Source organism: Astatotilapia calliptera, chromosome 23 (genome assembly GCF_900246225.1).
Source record: "Astatotilapia calliptera chromosome 23, fAstCal1.2, whole genome shotgun sequence".
Lineage (NCBI taxonomy): Eukaryota > Metazoa > Chordata > Actinopteri > Cichliformes > Cichlidae > Astatotilapia > Astatotilapia calliptera.
Window position 1 is genome coordinate 33198898 of NC_039323.1, and position 19353 is coordinate 33218250.

At 39.6% G+C, this 19353-nt stretch overlaps 1 pseudogene; it reads right to left on the bottom strand.

Moving 5' to 3' along the window:
• LOC113016850 (gamma-aminobutyric acid receptor subunit gamma-3-like) overlaps window positions 1-19353 on the bottom strand; it is a 187537-nt pseudogene that overhangs the window by 8950 nt on the left and 159234 nt on the right.

Consider the following 19353-nt stretch of genomic DNA (forward strand, 5'->3'; position numbering starts at 1 on the left):
GTCCTACATTAGGTATCTGAGAGCACTGACCTCTCTTGTATCATATGGGACTCTGTCCTGATTGGGTCTCAAAGTGGGATTGGCCTGGTGATACCAAGTCCCCGTATTAAGCACAGGGTTACCTCTTATTGTCACGGCGAGTGAGAGGAGCCGTGCGGAGGAGGAAAAGGAGGATCCACACGCAGGCAGTCGTGAAGGTGTAAAGGGTGATTTATCGAACACAAAAGGAGAGGCAAACGGCAACACGGAGAACTAAACTATACTGGGAAACAACTAAAACTACAAAGCACAAACCTGAATGAGAACGAGCAGAGGAGAATGACGATGGACAGCAGGGAGAGCACACGGATGTGACATGGTAGATACACAAATGACGCAGGGTGGAATACACAGACGGACCAGCAACAACAATGACGGAAGACATGACTTAAATACACAGAGAACCACAGGGGAATTACACACAGGTGGTGGACACAGCTGGGAATAATCAACAAGACTAGACAAAGGTAAAACTGAACACACTCACATGAGACGCAGACCTTCACAATAAAACAGGAAACAAAACACACTTTACTAAGACACAGACTAGACAGAGACAGACTTGAAATGACATATGAAACTAAACCCACATCTTAAACCCAGATAAACAGAAACATGGAACTCTAATAATAGACAAACATTACCATAACACGACAAGAGAACAAGAACACAATCCCTGATGCAAACTTAAATCAAAACACAATAAACTCAAAATACTGGGTCCAACAGACCAAGAACCGTGACACTTATGACCCCTGCATTTTCCTCCATATGCGTTTGCACTTTGGCTATTGTAGCATCTCCGTATATTATGTTTTTTGGAAGAATTGCATTTTTCTTTTAAAACAAAAGACCAACTAAAAATAAAGTCTTTTATTTTGAAGTATATGCTAAATTAGCGATATGAGGGCCAACTCTGTCAGATAACAGCAGTAAACACTATATAAAAACAGCTCATTAAATATTTAAAATTTAAGGTTTATTAAAACAATAACAACCTTCTTCTGGAAATGTAATTATTCATTTATTTTTGGCCAATTTGTTAATGCAGTTAAAATAGAAAAATCTGTCCCCCCACAACCTTACCTACTTTGGGAATTTGAACCCATATCTAGGGAGACTAAGATTAGCCCTTTTTCTGTATACATCAATGCTAACACAATAAGGCACAAGGGGACATAGGCTATGACTAACATGGTGTAGTTGCTTCATATTTTTATGACTGGACAATTTGAAAACTCACTTTTATCCATCCATCCATCTTCTGCTTACTGTATCTGCTAGTGTATCTAGAGGCAGGGCACACCCTGGACAGGTCGCCAGCCTGTCACATGTGTCATGGTCCTGGGTCGTGCGACCCAGTGTTTTGTGTTTAGTCTATTTTGATGTTTATTGTTTGTTTAGGTTCATTAAGTTATTCCAGCTCATTTGTAATTATATTACCCTTGTATTAAGCCTCCCTTGCCCTTCATGTGTTTATGTCTGTGTGTCTTGTGTTGTCAAGTTCATGCTGTCACTTCTGTCATCTTCCCCTGTACTCCGTCTACCTGCTTCGTGCGTCTACCTGTCAAAAGTCATGTTTGCATGGTTATGTTTAGTTCATGTCATGTCTAATCTTCATGTTTCCTGTTTTACTTTGAAAGTCTGTATTCAATGTCAGTGTATTTAGTTTCACCTCTCCTGTCCTGTCGTTAGGTTCATGTGTGTCAGCTGTGCTCCCATGTGTGGCCACTTCCCTTGATCATCCCTCATGTGTATTTAGTCTCTGTGTTTCATGTAGTCTGTGTCGCGTCGTCTGTGTTCCCACCCTCCGTGTTTCCATGCCCAGTCTTTTGTATTCCAAGCCATAGCCTTACCATAGTTATGTTTCTGTTTAGTTACATCTCTTGTGCTGCCCTCATTCTTGTTTGTTTCTTTTGTGTTCATCAGCCACAATAAAAGGCTCGCTTTTGTTTAAAGTTCACTCCCGTATCCTCACTTGTGTCTGCACCTGAGTCCTCCTCACACTCTCCACACGGTCTGCCACTGCGGACCGTGACAACATGGCTGTAAATGTTGTGTAAATGTTAAAAATAATAGCTGCTCTTCGTTTCCAAATTCCTCAAATTAACAAGAAACTACTAGAGATGGGGAAAGTAGTGGGACCTGAACATTCACAAAGAGAAGTTTTGGAAATATGGAATAAGATTTTTAAAAAGCTTTCTTTGATTTTGTTGTGATAAATATACGATAGGTTTTAGGCCATACAACCTTGGGGGTTCTATAAAGTGTTAACTATTGACTGGTAAAAAAAATTTTTATAAACCTGTCAAAAGCAGGCATTTTTTTCAACAGTCTGTTATACTGTTTTTCCCCTGAAATTCAAATTCGTTTTTGAGCTATTGACCCACTCAACCACAAAATATAAAAATAGCTGCCACTTTCAGTTATATAACAGCAGCAGTGGCAGAGAACATAATGCTGCTGTTGAGTGAAAACATCGGCATAGTTGTGCAATGCTGAGCATAATGAGTGCCTGTCTTTGTGTAGCCTGACCAGAGCGTGCTAATCTTTGCTAGCACAGGTCCACAGTGGCACCACGTGTCTCATGCAGGTCTGAAATGTAAACTGTAATTCTACAAATTCTAATAATAATATACTGTTGTGTGGTCACTACAGCCATAACACATTAATAATGCCTGAGATCAGATTACCAGAGATCAGAGAACTGACAGACACTCTCTGTTATGTAAAGACATCAAAGACACACCTGCGCAGATATACAGCAACATGGATAATGAATCATAAATGGACATAAATAATTAGGCTCTCTTCTATATTATATAAAAACATGGTTACAACCGGGATATTACTTAACAGCCAAAGTGTCTGTCAAATAAATAAATAGGTTACTGAACAAAAATAATGACTATTCACAAGATACTTATGCGTTAATAATTAAGTAGTAGCAAAACGTGATGGCATTGATCTCAATCAATATTACTGCTGCAATGTTGACATCAGTCAGTGTCTAAGGAAATAAGACCTATGAGTCAAAATAATTATGAAGAAGTCAAAATTTAAACACAAAGTCTGTATGGTTAAATAAAAAAGTTAATTTGGAGAAAACAAAGTAGTGAAAAAACCTCAGTCTTTAGATTGGGGACATTTTAGACTCTGGTTTCTGGATTTAATCAAATGTAGTAATACAAAAACTATGACCTCCTTTTTCTAAACCAAATTAAAACAGACAATAGTTAATAACATGCTACTTTAAAATTCAATTAGGAGATAAAGATTTCCTCTTTAAATTTTAACATGCCATCTACTACTTTAGCCTTCTATCATGTCACATGTCTAGTTAACTGTGTCTAACAATTAATTTTTTTTTAGAAGAAATTGGACTCTGTGATTATGTAATAGCGAAATGTTAAAGCGGCATTCTCCACTGCGATTTATTCCTGACTGTTATAGTGAGAGGCCGCGTCATGCTGACAGTTAACATCCTAACTGATGTACAGGATGTGGTCATTAGTCGGCCTCTGGAGAGGCAGAGCTCTCATCAGTCCACTTTTCTTTTAATGACAGTGATGAGTGATGGAAATGAGGCTGGAACGCTTGCATTAGCTTGACCCCTACAGCAAAAAAAAAACTCACACTGAATTGAAGATGTGTAATAGCCATGTCGGGCAATAACTGCCAATCACCTGCTAAAAGCTTGTGCATAATCACCGTAACTGGAGAGCACGTTACTTTGGGAGGTAACCAAGCTCTTAAAAAAATAGTAATAACAGCCATGTTCAGAATTGTATAATGGTTGTATTTAACTAATTGTGTTGATTTATTTTACGTAATAATATTCCTCACAGTAAAAATGTCAAAAAGTCCATCCAATTAAAAAAAATGGGCAATTAGAGCAATCATTTAAAAAAAAAAAAAACTACAGCAAAACAAAAAGCCTATTCTATCGGACCTTCCAAGAGATTAACATCCACCATGGAATTCCAAAAACCTTCCTAACACCCTTTATTTGTCTTTCAGTCCTGTTAGCTATTTGCTATTTAAAAGACTACGAGGCCAACGTAATGTCTGTTCATTTCTATTACATTTGAGTTCTTCTGTCTACAAAGTAGATCTCAGTAAAATGCTGTGATTGTTGTCATTTTCGCAGTTACTGAAATACTCAGACAAGTCTCCAACCAACAATCTATTGGGATCTTCCCATACAACCATCTTTAGGGTTTTGCAGAAAATATCCAATGAGCTGCAGGCTTATTCATTCTCTGGCATCAGCATGTTTGTTGCTCAAACAGCTTTGAGCTGCATACAAAGCAGAAGTAACTAAAATAGTAAATGGACTAGTGCTTTTATAGCTCTTTTCTACTCTGAGCTGTCAGAACGGTTTTTACTTTATTCACCCAATCATGCTGATGCGAGTAACTCATCAAAACTCCACAGTGGGTGAAACCCACTGATGAGTGAAACCCACTGATCAAAGTCCACTGATCAATTATGTGGCACTGAATGCACATGTGCTGTATCAAGCATGCACCGGGACGAAGGAAAGACGGGTGGACTTCCTGGTGGAGCTTGCAAGACTGGGGAGAAAACACTGACTGGTCTGATGATTCTTTATTTCTGTTGTGACATTTTAAAGTAGGGTCCTAACATGAAGCATGGTTTCATCTGGAGTGTTGTTGCCAATCACGTCAATTCCTTCTCATATGTGCATTTTCTATTGGCTGCTTGCAACCTCACTAAAAATAATTTTCTCTCAGATTGGCTTCTGGAACATGACAATGAGTTCATCATACACAAATTACCACCACAGTTACCAGGTCTTAATCCCAAACAGCCGTTTTGAGATGTGGCGGAACCAAAGATTTGTGCCGGATCTGACAAACTGCAAACCCATCATGTCATATGGGTATAAATCTGCTTTGTAAGTCTATGCCATGAAGACTTAAGGCATTTAAGATGGCAAAAAGGGTTCTAGCAAGGTGTACCTAATAACAAAAAGAGCTCTGAGTATATTTTCATTACAACAATTTAACTTTGCAGGAGTTACGTTTGCATTGATCAGTTACAGTGTTTCCAGTTCTCTGCTGAGATTTCCAGATCTTCATTCTTGTTGCGAAGGCTGATGAGCAGGATGCAAGAAGATTCTGAAATTCTGATAGGATGCCCTTTGTCATCATTATTTCCACAGCTGTTTGTGTGGATCTGTCTGGAGGTAACTTTTAACTGTGTGTTATTGTGTCATTAATGGCACCGTGGAGTAATTACTCCCCATGGTGTCTTAAGGGAGACCGCTGTGTTCGCTTGGCGACATGAAATCAATTCTTTTTAAGAGAGATGAGCCCAGTGACAGTAATGCCCACCGGGGGCATCGATATCGACTGCTGTGACACATACACATCATTGTCATGGGCTCGCCATTTTTCCCTCTCCCTCCCCTCTTTTCTTTCCACACCGCACCTCACCCTTCCTCTCCCCTCTCTCTTCTCGGTCTCTTTCATCCTCTTCTCTCCTACATGTCTTTTGTGGTGGTGGTGGTGGTGGTGGTGGTGGTGGTGGGTGGGTGTGTGTGTGTGTGTGTGTGTGTGTGTGTGTGTGTGTGTGTGTGTGTGTGTGTGTGTGTGTGTGCGCCACTGTTTTTGCCTGTGGTTTCCATAGAGACGAGTTGCTCCCATCTATTTCCAGCTACCTCCTCTGGTCTAGTGCTCGTCTAGACTTTCCCTTCATCGCTGCTCATTAGATTTAAGTGCTCAACTAGGTAAATGAAAAACTCTTCTCCTCATACCTTAGATCCCACTATCTGATCAGATGCTGAAAACAGTACGATCTCAATAAAACGGCACGCGCTCTGGCAGTGCCTTTCCTCCCTTTCTTTTTTATTTGGCTGCTATTTCAAATCAAGGTCGCGGGTTGTCTTTGCATAGATTAATTCATTCTGGGGAAATTGGCGCTACATGATGCCATAGCAACTGGGTGATTCCTGAACCACACGGTGTCTCGCATCTACAAACGGAAAACAAAGTGCCGCCGCAAAGAAGTGAGAAAGCTCCAGTGCATATGCCTGTAGAAAGCAAATATGCCACTGACACATCAATGCGAGTGCAAAATAATCTCGGCGGTGTGATCACAGCAGCAAGAAAGAACAGATTTTCTGGTTTTGTTCATGAGGTTTCAAACACATGACAGCTGGTATAAAACTGTCATACATGTCTGGTTGGTACTGGCTGTTGCCACAATATGTTAACAAATACCAGACACTGACCTTTGTTTTGTGTCCAGGGGTAAGCCAGGTGGAACAGACCACAGCTTGGTGTGTCTATAAATAGTACAGAGAAGTACCAGTGGAGGATCAGTGGCCGGGTCACAGGACTGCATGAGTTTTCACTGTGACTGAGACTATAGAGCTTTCTCTCTTTGAACTGAAAAACTAAAAGATACTGAATTTTATTTGTTTTCTGGAAATAAACCTCAGCATTGTATTTATGAATCTTTCTTGATCAAAAGTTGTAAATGAAAGATGGATGTAGCCTCTCCTATTGGAATGCACACTTTGTCAGCGTTATGATTGCAGCCATGTGGTTTTTGTTGTTATTGGTTCTTGTTTCTTTGCTTACATTTAGTGCAACTGCATGATAGAATGGAGTGCAAATTTATCAGGTAATGCTAGGTTGGTTAGTGAGCTGAATTCATATAGTGTGCAATGCACTGCAAAAACTCAAAATCTTACCAAGTATATTTGTCTTATTTCTAGTCATAAATATCTCATTGCACTTAAAATGCACAAAGAACCACTTCAATGGCGATAATTGAGGCAGTAGAAGAAATTACTGATACACTGGATAAAAATAAATATGCAGTTGGTATTTTTGTTGATCTCAAAAAGGCCTTCGACACAATCAATCACTCAATATTATTGGATAAATTGGAAAGATATGGTATTCGAGGGAAAGCTGGTAACTGGTTAAAAAGTTACCTAACGGGTCGGGAACAATATGTTAGCATAGGGCATTACCACTCAGAGAAACTTGGTATTACATGTGGTGTTCCCCAAGGGTCAGTGTTGGGACCAAAACTTTTCAATGTATACATAAATGATATTTTTGATGTTTCTCAAGTACTTAAACTCATACTGTTCGCAGATGACACCAACATATTTTTCAGTAGCGATGATTATACTGATCTTGTAATGACCGTAAACAGGGAGCTAAAATTAATTAAAAAATGGATGGACATAAATAAATTATCATTAAATATAAATAAAACTAAAGCAATGTTTTTTGGTAATTTAAAATATAATGTAGAATTACCAATTATCATTGAAGGTGTACCAATTGATAATGTGAGTGAAAACAAATTTTTGGGAGTCGTAATTGATAACAAAATTTCATGGAAACCCCACGTCAGACACATAAAAACCAAAATTTCCAGAAGCCTCGCAGTTTTGAACAAAGTGAAACCATACCTTGATAAAGATGCACTTCGTACTCTGTACTGTACTCTGGTTCTTCCATATCTTACATATTGTGTGGAAGTGTGGGGAAACACATATAAAAATACAACTAATCCATTAGTCACAGTACAGAAACGAGCACTGCGTATTATTCACAAGGCTGGTTATCTAGATCATACTCACAAATTCTTTCTTCAGGCAAAGTTACTTAAATTCCAGGATCTGGTTAATTACAATACATCCATAATTTTGTATAAAGCTTTTACTAAACTTTTACCGGCAAATTTACAAACTAGATTTGAAATTCGAGAAAAGGTTTATAATGTGAGAGGCTTTGGAGAATTCAAATTACCCAGAACTCGAACAACCCGTAAAGGTTTTTGTGTGTCTGTATGTGGTGTGAAAATCTGGAACAGTCTGAGTTTACAATTGAAACAATGCAAATTAAATTTCTCTACAAGCAGTTGGTCTGGTCACAGTATACTCAATGATGCTTTTAGTGTGCTCTGTAATGTCTGTTCTCTTACCATTGCTGGTATGGATTCCAAAAAAAAAAAAAAAAAAAAAAAAGTGTGCGTATGTATGTACATATATGTACATGTGTGTGTAGATATATATATGTATGTATATGTATGTGTGTTTGTTACTTGTAGTTATTACTGCCTGTTACCTGTGGTAATGCAATTTATAATTTATATATTCTGTATTCAGTTATGAAGGCTCTAATTGTTGTTTGCGAGCTGCCGTTTAGATGCTTGTATGTGCCCGGGGCTGTTGATGGGTCTGTATGCAATGATGGGCGTAGCTGCGGGAAGTTTGTTTTTTTTGTTGATGAGTGAGTATAGGGGTGGGATTTAATAAGTTTTCTTCGTCCCACTCCTTTTTCAGGCAATTTTTGTTTTTTGTTTTGTGCATTTTATGTTCAATATAGGTATTTGTTGTGCCTGAAAATGAACAAATAAATGAAATGAAAATAAGACACAATCAGCTAAAGAGTAATATTTCATTAAGATATATGAACTTGTTTTAAGACAGTGAATCTTGAAAGTAGAAAGTTTTCACTTGTTCCATTGTCAGATTTTTCACTTATTTCAAGCAAAAATATCTTGTATTTAGAGAAAAAATCTGCCAACGGAACAAGTGAAAATTTTCTAGGTTCAAGATTAAAAGATTGATAAAAGATTTTGAGTTTTTGCAGTGTGCTAGTGTTAAATAAATGACTTGCACTGACCAAACTGAACCTATGCATACAGGTCCAGTTCAAAGACTCAAATTAACCAACGTGATGGCTAGCAGCCAGCTATAGGCTACAGCTGCCTGTCTTATCACACCTAATCTTAAGGCTAAACAAACTCCAAATGGATCAGTTGCAAAAATGCATATATGCTGAGGCTGTAAGCTTGATATTTATCTGACTGAAGCACTTAAGGCCCCCGATCAGCCTCTATGCCTCTGTGACTGAGACCTAAGCTTGTGAATTTATTGATCGAATCACTTTTGGAGCCAGCCTCAATTGTCCATCAGGGCTACTGCAGAGTCTCGACAGTTCTACCTTGGCTCAGTCTTTCAGCCCTTGAGGCTGTAGCTTGTATAACAGGCAATTTTGTTTTCCAGGATGATGCCTGATGGTGTTGTTGTTACTGAAGTCTTGAACTTGGCTTTTTCGTGATTGCCATCTCGTTGCTCTTCAACTGATAATCAAATTTGTGAAACAAATGATAACTCTTTCTGATATTTTTGCCTCAAAACCAGATTTGCATCCCATCATAAAGGCTGTTTGTATTCTATCGGTATATTTTCTTTTAAATAGCCAGAAATGCTACAAAAAGATTAGAGATCAAAGCCACCCCCCAAAAAACATATATGTGTTCTGACAAGTGAAATTGAAATTATGCAGTTGAAATAGTTGAAACGGATTAAAAGTTGGTATTGTTTACAAAATTCAGGGTGTTCATGATTTGAGCTATGCAGCACTCTGGCAGGCTTTCCACCGCATCAACACAAAGTACAATACAGTATATATAAGAGCTGACAGTCTGCTCGGTGAGAGCCTTGTTTGTTTATGGTAATTATGCTGATGTGTTCAAATTAATGTGCTGGTGATTGAGGTTAAAATGCTACACGCAGCAACTTCAATCTAATGTGATTAAAGGTGTTTCCCGCAGACTGAAGAGGCCTGACTTAAAGCCCCGACCCAGACGTGTAATCAGTCAAATGGCCCTACATGCCCTCTGACCAAGGAGACACTTGGGAGTAAATAGCCTGATGGGAGTCTACTCTCTACAATATATTTACTCAGCTGCGTATCTTCTGATGGTCAGATGACATTTAAGCAACTTTGGACACAAATAACTTCTTTAAATTTGTGTTACAATTACAATATAAGAATTAGCACAATCGTTATCTTATGGCTAACATTTTTGGCACTGTTGAAAAGGGAGCGTTTAAGAGTGCTTTTCAAAATTGAATATTGGAGATAAAGTAACTCAGAGTTTTAGAATATTTCCATTTGGATTTGAGTAAATTACTATTTGAACATTATACATCATGTGTACTAACCAAACACTTTGTTGTTTGGGTTTGAAGAGCATTTCTTGGGAAGAAAATGACAAGTGTCCAGAGTGGAGCTGTGGGTGCTAGAGACTGTCAAACTGAGAAAAACAATCAGTATCAGCTGGTTTAGCAAATGCCCCCAAATGACAAATGCTCCTCTTCAAGTGATAAGTTCTCTAGTGGCGTTATAAATTAAAAATCTTTTCTTTTGGAAGCAAAGGAGAAGTGACAGTCCTCAGATGGAGGAGATTGAGGTGGATGGATGATCCAACAAAACATTGGCAACACAAGAAATGTGCAATTCCAGTTTTTGATTCACAGACAGCACTTGAAAAATTTGGTAGTTTTTGTGTTTAAATGGGCCCTACCATAGTCACTGGGTCATCAGATCAGAAAACAGATTTACTTCAGTTACTGGATGACGAGCCTGTATTATATGCTCTACAGGGAGTGCTTAGCTGTACCCTTGTGGTTTGTGCCTTAAAGTGATCAGTACTGAACTTCTGTTACCGGAATGGACCTTAATGGACTGATTAGGATCTGGGGGAGTTAAAAATGACACGTTCTAGCTTTAAATTCAGAGGACTTATTGGGATAATGGTCACAACAGCCTTTATAAAAGCCACAGTTGAATTCCTAGAGAGTCTAACCCCCTCTGACAAAAGGGAAGCAATCACAATATTGCTTTTCTTTCTCATTAAAAAGCTACGAAAGTCTTGAATCAATGAATAAATGCCACTGTACCACCAGCTAGTGGTTGCATCTTCATCAATTTCCCAGCACCATCTAGTTTTTCTTCCATTTGAAGAGTCTTATTCAGACCACACTTGAACAATTCAATACAAAGTCTCTCATTGGCGTTTAGGCATGAACATGTGGGGATTGCAAAATGGTCCAAAAACCCTTGCAAGTAATGTGAGGCTTCATGGCTTTATTTACACTGAACAAAAATATAAACGCAACACTTTTGTTTTTGCTCCCATTCCCCATGGGATGGACGTAGAGACCTAAAATTCATTCCAGATACACAATATAACCATCCCTCCCAAACAGTGGTCACAAATCAGTCCAAATGTGTGGTAGTGGGCACATCTGCTATATTGAAATAATCCATCCCACCTCACAGGTGTGCCACATCAGGATGCTGATCTGACATCATGAGTAGTGCACAGGTGTACCTCAGACTGCCCACAACAAAAGGCCACCCTGGAATGTGCAGTTTTGTCTCACAGCAAAATGCCACAGATGCCACAAGCAATGAGGGAGCGTGCAACTGGCATGCTGACAGCAGGAATGTCAACCAGATCTGTCGCCCGTGCATTGAATGTTCATTTCTCAACCATAAGCCGTCTCCACAGGCGTTTCAGAGAATATGGCAGCACATCCAACCGGCCTCACAACCGCAGACCTCGTGTAACCACACCAGCCCAGGACCTCCACATCCAGCAGGTTCACCTCCAAGATCGTCTGAGACCAGCCACCCAGACAGCTGCTGGAACAATTGGTTTGCACAACCAAACAATTTCTGCACAAACTGTCAGAAACCGTCTCAGGGACGCTCAACTGCATGCCCGTCGTCCTCATCGGGGTCTTGACCTGACTCCAGCTCGTCGCTGTAACAAACTTGTGTGGGCAAATGCTCACATTCGATGGCGTCTGGCACGTTGGAGAGGTGTGCGCTTCACGGATGAATCATGGTTCACATTGTTCAGGGCAGATGGCAGCTGAGAATGTCCCAGTTCTTGCATGGCCAGCATACTCACCGGACATGTCACCCATTGAGCATGTTCGGGATGTGCTTGACCGGCGTATACGACAGCGTGTACCAGTTCCCACGAATATCCAACAACCTCGCACAGCCATTGAAGTGGAGTGGACCAACATTCCACAGGCCACAATTGACAATCTGATAGACTCCATGCGACGATGTGTTGCACTGCATGAGGCAAATGGTGGTCACACCAGATACTGACCGGTTCTGGGTCCCCAGACCCCCAATAGCGCAAAAAACTGCACATTCCAGGGTGGCCTTTTGTTGTGGGCAGTCTGAGGTACACCTGTGCACTACTCATGATGTCAGATCAGCATCCTGATGTGGCACACCTGTGAGGTGGGATGGATTATCTCAATATAGCAGACGTGCCCACTACCACACATTTGGACTGATTTGTGACCACTGTTTGGGAGGGATGGTTATATTGTGTATCTGGAATGAATTTTAGGTCTCTACGTCCATCCCATGGGGAATGGGAGCAAAAACAAAAGTGTTGCGTTTATATTTTTGTTCAGTGTAAAAAGCAGTAAAGCAATTTATAGCATGGCATTCATCCAAAACCATCATACTGTTAGCTTAAAAAATGAGTAAAATGCATTCAGGAGAAACAAAGAAACATAGTTTCTTCACCAAGTTAAAGTGTTCTTGCTAACAGGTCAGAGATTCAGCTCTGTTATGCTTGTAGTAGCTAATATAGCCTCGAGCAGAGATGAGGAGGCTACAGGAGGGCTGGTAGCTCACTTCTTTCTTATCCCCTCCAGACTGTTTTCATTCTCAGTTTTGTTGTCTCCAGTCACAACTGATGCTTAAGGCAATTTATTAGGTTTTGCACAGTTTCCTCTGGAGACACGGGTCTTGTGTGTTCTACAAAAATGTTGCAAATCCTTTCTGAGACTTGGTGGTGAAGCGTCTCTTCAAAAGTACCTTACAATTCGGGCTATTATTTCTTTTGCTTTTAAATACTTATTTTCACTGAGCTGCCCCCTATGGGTTAATGGCAGAAATCTTAAAACCTACGTACATACAATTAAAAGCAAAAATGGTAGAGTTTGGGGAAGACTCTGTTCTCTGTGGATCTCCTTGAAGTAAATTGGTGACACTAAGTGATACTCTGTATTTCTCTGGATAATGCTATGAAGCATGATGATGGATGTTACCAGTAGATTCAATTAATTCCAGCACCATGGTTCTTCTTCACACCCCCAAAGCTCTACAGTCTCAGCTTCTGCCTTGGGGTGGTTTTATTTCCCATCACCAACCCCCTGTATCTATGTCAAGATCCATTTGCGCTACAAAGATTGAGGTCTAATGGGAATCAGCCTGAGCTCAGCTCACTTACTTTTAGCTCGCTGGTGTCCACATATCCTGCTGAAGCAGTAATGTATGACTGAGAGCTCTTTGGAAAATCCACCTGGAACATGTTAACGGTTTGTCGAGGCACTTTCCCTTTAGCGGTTGGGTGGAGGGTCAGCAGGGGCAGTGGCATCCTCTGTATTTTTCTTGGACTCGAGTTTCTCTTCAATCCGACTTGATCCCACTCCGTCCAGCTGACATTTCTCCCTGCCTTTAAGTACCAAAGGCCATCACTTTGCTTTACACTTTTTTTCTGTTCCTCCCTTGTGTCCAGCTTTTCCTGCGCTTATCTCTCCTCTCCCCTTTCAGCTTTGGGATCAGGTCTCAGGCTGACTCTAAAACGGGGGCGTTGTACTAGAGGAGGAAGGCTAAATGACTTTCTGTTGTTGACCCGAAACTGGATGTTTATCAGGACTGGGGCTGCCTGCTTTTTCGCGCTACCTGTTGTGAGAGGGAGATCACAAGTCTGTCACTGCCTTTGGTCATGTAATACACTGCCACCCACACACTGTAAGCATTAAGTGACTTAGTTATGTCCTATGCAGGCTTAAAAAGGCAGGCTGACACAGGAGTGGAGAGTCAGACTGGCACACATACACTGTGAGGTGTGTGATTCACATTACAAAGCAGCTGTCATTGCAAAGTAGAAAAACCATAGTAGCTTTAGTCTTTATATGCTGGTTAAAAAAGGGGGAGGAATTAGTATAGAATAAAACCTGTCTAATATATCTCAGTTTAATAGATCTGAGGCTTATGGAAGATAAGAGAATTTGCTTTTGGAAGGAGCAACTCCTTTAGTGCTATAAACAAACTCAAAATAAACCTTCGAGTTGTTGTGTCTCTCTTGATCTCTTCACACTGTTTTGATGTTAAACTGTCATCGTGTCAACTTGCATCAGCCTACGAGCAAGAAGCAAGCTGGGCCGAACACATACTCTGGTCATCATCTGCTTTCATTAACAGCACAAGAAAAGAGCTTTCATTTGGCCCAGTGAAGCCAAAGCAATGATATTATATTATTGGTGGCGGCCTCATTGTTCAGAGAATTGTTTTCTTTGAGCTTGATAATGAATAGGGCGGGACAAAACTCCAGTAAAACTTAGATATTAACACAGAGACCATCCAGATGACCTTCTGTAATATTGGCAGGCTGATGAAGGGCAGGAGGGACTGAGAGGAATTAAAGAACTTCAGAGTGGCGTGGATTGTCTCAACCCAAGTGACAGCTGGGGTGAAGGTGGCTAGAGGTTGGAGAAATAATCTTAAGTGTAGTTCTTGGGTCAAGCGAGAACATTTGTGTGAAAGAGGTTAATTAGAGTCTAGCTACCATCAAGTGTCACCAAAGTGCCATAAAGCAAGGCATTTGAAGCCAGCTGCTGCAGTGGAGATAACAGTATGATTTAGATATTTGGGGGTCTTACCTGGGGAAATTTGGGATAATTTGAGTGACCAACCAAAGTAAATCACGTAACAAAAGGCTTTATTTTCAACAGATGTCAACTAGATTGGAAGTGAATTGTTCCCCATGAATACCAGGATGACTTTCATGTAACCTTATAATAATGACGTTTTTTTTCTTTTTTAAATAAAACTGAATCTCATGACATTTCCATTATCCCTTTTTGAAAGACTATATTATCATTGGCATCAAGATTTAAGGGCTAATGAGGAAAGTGCTAAGGACATGTTGCACTGAAGCTATGTGCTAAACAAATAAAGTAGCAGAAACTAGAAGATGTTACCTTTTATAATTCCATTTATGTATTGCTTATGCATTTGGATTTCTGTTAAAAGATTTCCTTTAAGGTCATAGGTAAAAATTCTATACAACAGGATAAATGTGACCCTAGCTCAGGGGTCGGCAACCCGCGGCTCTGGAGCCGCATGGCTCTTTAGTCTTTATTTTGCGGCTCCGGGTGGTTTGGGAAAATAAATTAGAAGTATTTAGCTGAAGTGCATTTTATTTGTGTTTAGTTCTTTTTTTTTTTAACTTGCAGTTCTAAATTGGAAGATTATTGTGATTTTGAAATATAAAAATAAAATTATATCTTATTATTTTTTCATCGCTCAAAATAAGCATCACACTCGCGGAAGCCGGTGTACCCGCCGAAACGCCGTGTATTTATTGAGACTTTCAACCCCAGTTAGGCCAATTATGGATCTTCGGATCCACATTACTGTATGTCAGCAGCTGTTCTCCACCGTGAACTATGTTACAAACAAACACCGCTCACGCCTCACAGATGACAGTTTACAGTCTTGCATAAAGATGAAAGCCCCGATTTACAGACGCTGTGCGCAGAGGTTCGGGACCAGAAGTCTCATTGTAAACATATCACGGCAGACCCGACGATGTTTAGATGAAAATGCTTTTCAGCATCTCTTTATTGACCACTTTTCATAAACGGTTGCTGTACGCATACAGCCGGCTGTAGCTTTTCAGCTCACAGCCCGACACACACCAACACAACAGCAGAGAGAGCACAGACTTTAAGGCAGCGAGGCGTGATTGTGGGTGCCGCTCAGGTGCATCCGACTCCCATGCTGCGGCACTGCAGACCACGCCCCGCCACACACATTAACCAGGTAAAATACATATTTAGGCAGAATTTTGTAAATATCTATTTTTCCTTTTTCAGCAGAATAGTGCAATTTTTTCCAATTACTTTTTAAAAGCCAGGCCAAGGCTCCAAAAGCCCAAAGGTGATATAAGGGTGGCGGCTCACAACAGTTTTTGTTTGCTACATGGATCATTTTAGTTCAGCTGGGTGTCTTTCCTTTTGTTATACTTCTTTAAGAGTTCAAAATGTGTTAATTACATAAATAAAATGTAATTTTCTCTGTAGCACTTCATGGATTTCATAAGCAACACACCTTAGTTGCTCTGTGGATTCTTTTAAAAAGCAGTTAAAAACGTTTCTGTTCAAACAAGCCTTTTGTTGATCTACGTATTTTATATTCTTTACATTATTTACATTTGATCTTTTACATTGTGTATAATTCTATTGATTGTATGGTTTATTTTAATATTTGTGTACAGCGCTTTGTGACTGCCTGTCTGTGAAAAGCGCTTAATAAATAAACTTTACTTACTTACTTTAGTTGTTCACACAAAGCACAAAGGTAAAAAAAACAATATATACAGCGTTATCTTCATTTTAGATGTCAAAAAGTATTTGCGGCTCCCAGTGTTTTTTTTTGCGTGGAAACTGTGTCCAAGTGGCTCTTTGGGTGTTAAAGGTTGCTGACCCCTGCCCTAGCTCCTCAACCCTATGCCTAAACCCCCGAGGACTAAATCACCATAGATAATAATTCCTAACCCTGATGCCATATTAAGGCAAAGTGTTTGATGTGTGTCAGTGGAATCATTATTTACTATATTCCATGCCAAAACCAATGCCAGAACTTGTGGGGAAACAAGTTAATTACAATTTTTACTAAGTGACATATTCTAACTTAGGGTTAGAGGGTCAACTGCAAAGATGAGTTGGACTTCAAAGTGTTAACCAGTTAATTTGGTACCGGGGGCACTGGCGCTTAATTGGATTTTCAGTGAGAAAATATAATACATGTAATGTATTTGTTTGTTGCTGGTGTCTGCTTTAACCAGTTATCTCTGTATGCTTATCTGTGTGCCATATATCATCTAGTATGCACCTAATATCAAATTGTTCCCTACTCTACATCAACATTTTAGGTGTTTATACTGTGATCAGCATTCAGACGCCACAATCATTATTTTTAAGCCAGTACGAGATGTCACGGACAGTTTAAATACATTTCTATGTCCCCAAAATTCAGCTTTTGCTATCTCTTTAAAAAGTCAGGACCTCAAAGAGAATTTAATCAAAGCTCAGTGAATATGAACATTGTTTGTCCGCGCAGCATGAGCTTGTAATGAGGCACCCACAGGGGGGAAATAGAAGTCCTAACTAAATAAAATTATGAAGCTATGACTGGATGGGGTGGTCATGAACTCATCAAACACTTACCTCGAGTTCCATCTTAAATCAGCAGCACCTTGCACAACATCATCATCCACAGGAAAGCAAATGAACTAATGATAGGCATGCAGCAGAGAGGAAAATAATTCAAAACAGTTGTCAAGTCATGCAAGGAGAAAGAATAACACTACAACAAAGTACAAAACGGAAACAAGCAAGCTGATGGGACATGAATTTTCATGATGGTTTAATGCACCTCTAAATTCCCACTGTCACGTACATATTCATTTGCAAATGACTAATATATTATGCCCATGCACACGTACTCAACAGTTTTGACTCCAAACGAATGCTAGGTGAATATATTCCGGTAATTTGAAAGATTTTACAGGTAACAACTGCAGTGACATAGATGAAGTGGCAATGGAGTTGGTATTTCATTCAAAAATAGATCCTTGGTATTGCTACCTAACTCAGATTGCAGAGAAATTGTGTAGCTTACCTAAAGCCGTCCTTGCAGGCGTGGCATCACTCTTGATCCAGAAGGAGACCCAGGAGAGAACCACAGTCAGGATGCAGGGGATGTAGGTCTGGATGGTGAAGTAGCCCATCCTCCTGCTGAGGTCGAAGTAAACGGTCATTAACACGTAGTCACCTGTTGAGGAAGGGAAAATGGAATGTGGAAACAACTGGCAAAAAAGTACAAATAATATAAGAAAGTCAGAAAAGATACTATCATGAAGTAATAATGCTGTCAAATCGAATAACACACAATAAATTTAAACTTTGCGTGTCAATACTTATGCAGAAAAATGATGTATATTGTGAGAAAATGTCAACAAATTCTTTTGGAAACCACAGAATAAAGATCCATCTACAACTTCAGAATGTGGCTGAAAACTTCTACATTTTAAACGTTACTGTGATGTCAAAGAAAATTTATATTATAACCAGAAACTTCTAAAAGCTTGCTCTTTCTGCTTATTACTGCTTCCCAAAGTGTAGAAATGCAAAAAAGACTAAACAAGCTGCACAATAACTAAATCCATGACATTCTTTTGGGGATTTAACTTACTGTTAAATGAACAACATTGTGGAAATTGTGGTTAAATTGATAATACCAGTCAATAGAGACCGACACACAATGTAAGTACTTGTGGAAACTATTGCAAAGATAATAAAAGGGAAGCTTTGGAAGCTAGCCTGCACTGTGTGGCATGATTGCTGTAGAGTATTTTCATTGCTCTCAAAAGAAAGAAACCTTTGCTCATTTTTGCAGTTCTAAAATCCTCTTCAAGTTTTATAATACTGTAAGGTGACCCTGCTATTTTTTAGTTACACTTATATCCACTCACAAACTACCGATCTTCATCCCTGAGGATCCCGAGCAGCACACTGGCTCATATGTAATTAAAAAAGTCTGATGTCTAGCTGGAGGCTACATCATGCTGAGCTCTTAACTTCATCTCTGTCATCAAAACAAAGGATGGAAAAAGAATCTGAACATTAGACGGTATACTTTTTTCTGAACTTCATCAGAGCAGCAGTGACACTCACTAGATATTAAACAAAAGCAGAATTGTGCATGATGTGACAGAATGTAGGTGAAGCACTAACAAAAACAGCTACGGGTCAGTGAATGAAAACACCTCCCCAAAAAAGAGGAAAAAGAGATCTAAAGCATCTAAGGCTGTAAAGACCTACCACATATCTACAGACATAGGGATTGGGGCTCAGGATACAGATATATCCAGCCTGTATGTTGAAGTGTCTTTGGACAACATATTAAACCCCAGGTTGTCCTTAATCTATTCATTGAAATATGAATGTATGGTAAAGCACTTTGGCACAGAATAATGTGTTTGACTGGGCAAATGAGACTTGTACTGAAAGTCCTATATAGGTACCGTTCCACTTATCATTGTCTCTGGGCCAAATCTGGTTGGTCAGTCGTAACCTTTTTAGCCTAAAACCCTATACCCTTAATGATGAGTTATGACACACAATCTAATATCTCCATGTTTTTGTTGTTTCTACATTGTCAAAATCATGTTGGTCAAGGATCAGCATGGCAACTAACCAATGATGTTGTCTGAGGATTCAGTTATCATTAACCATGAAGATCAGTTAATGCTACTAAAAACTGTTGCTAGCAACCCGATATGAGTAACCTATGTTTGACTAACAGCAAAGCTAACTTGACAATGCATTTATTATATGCTATAAATTAATAAAGAAGACAC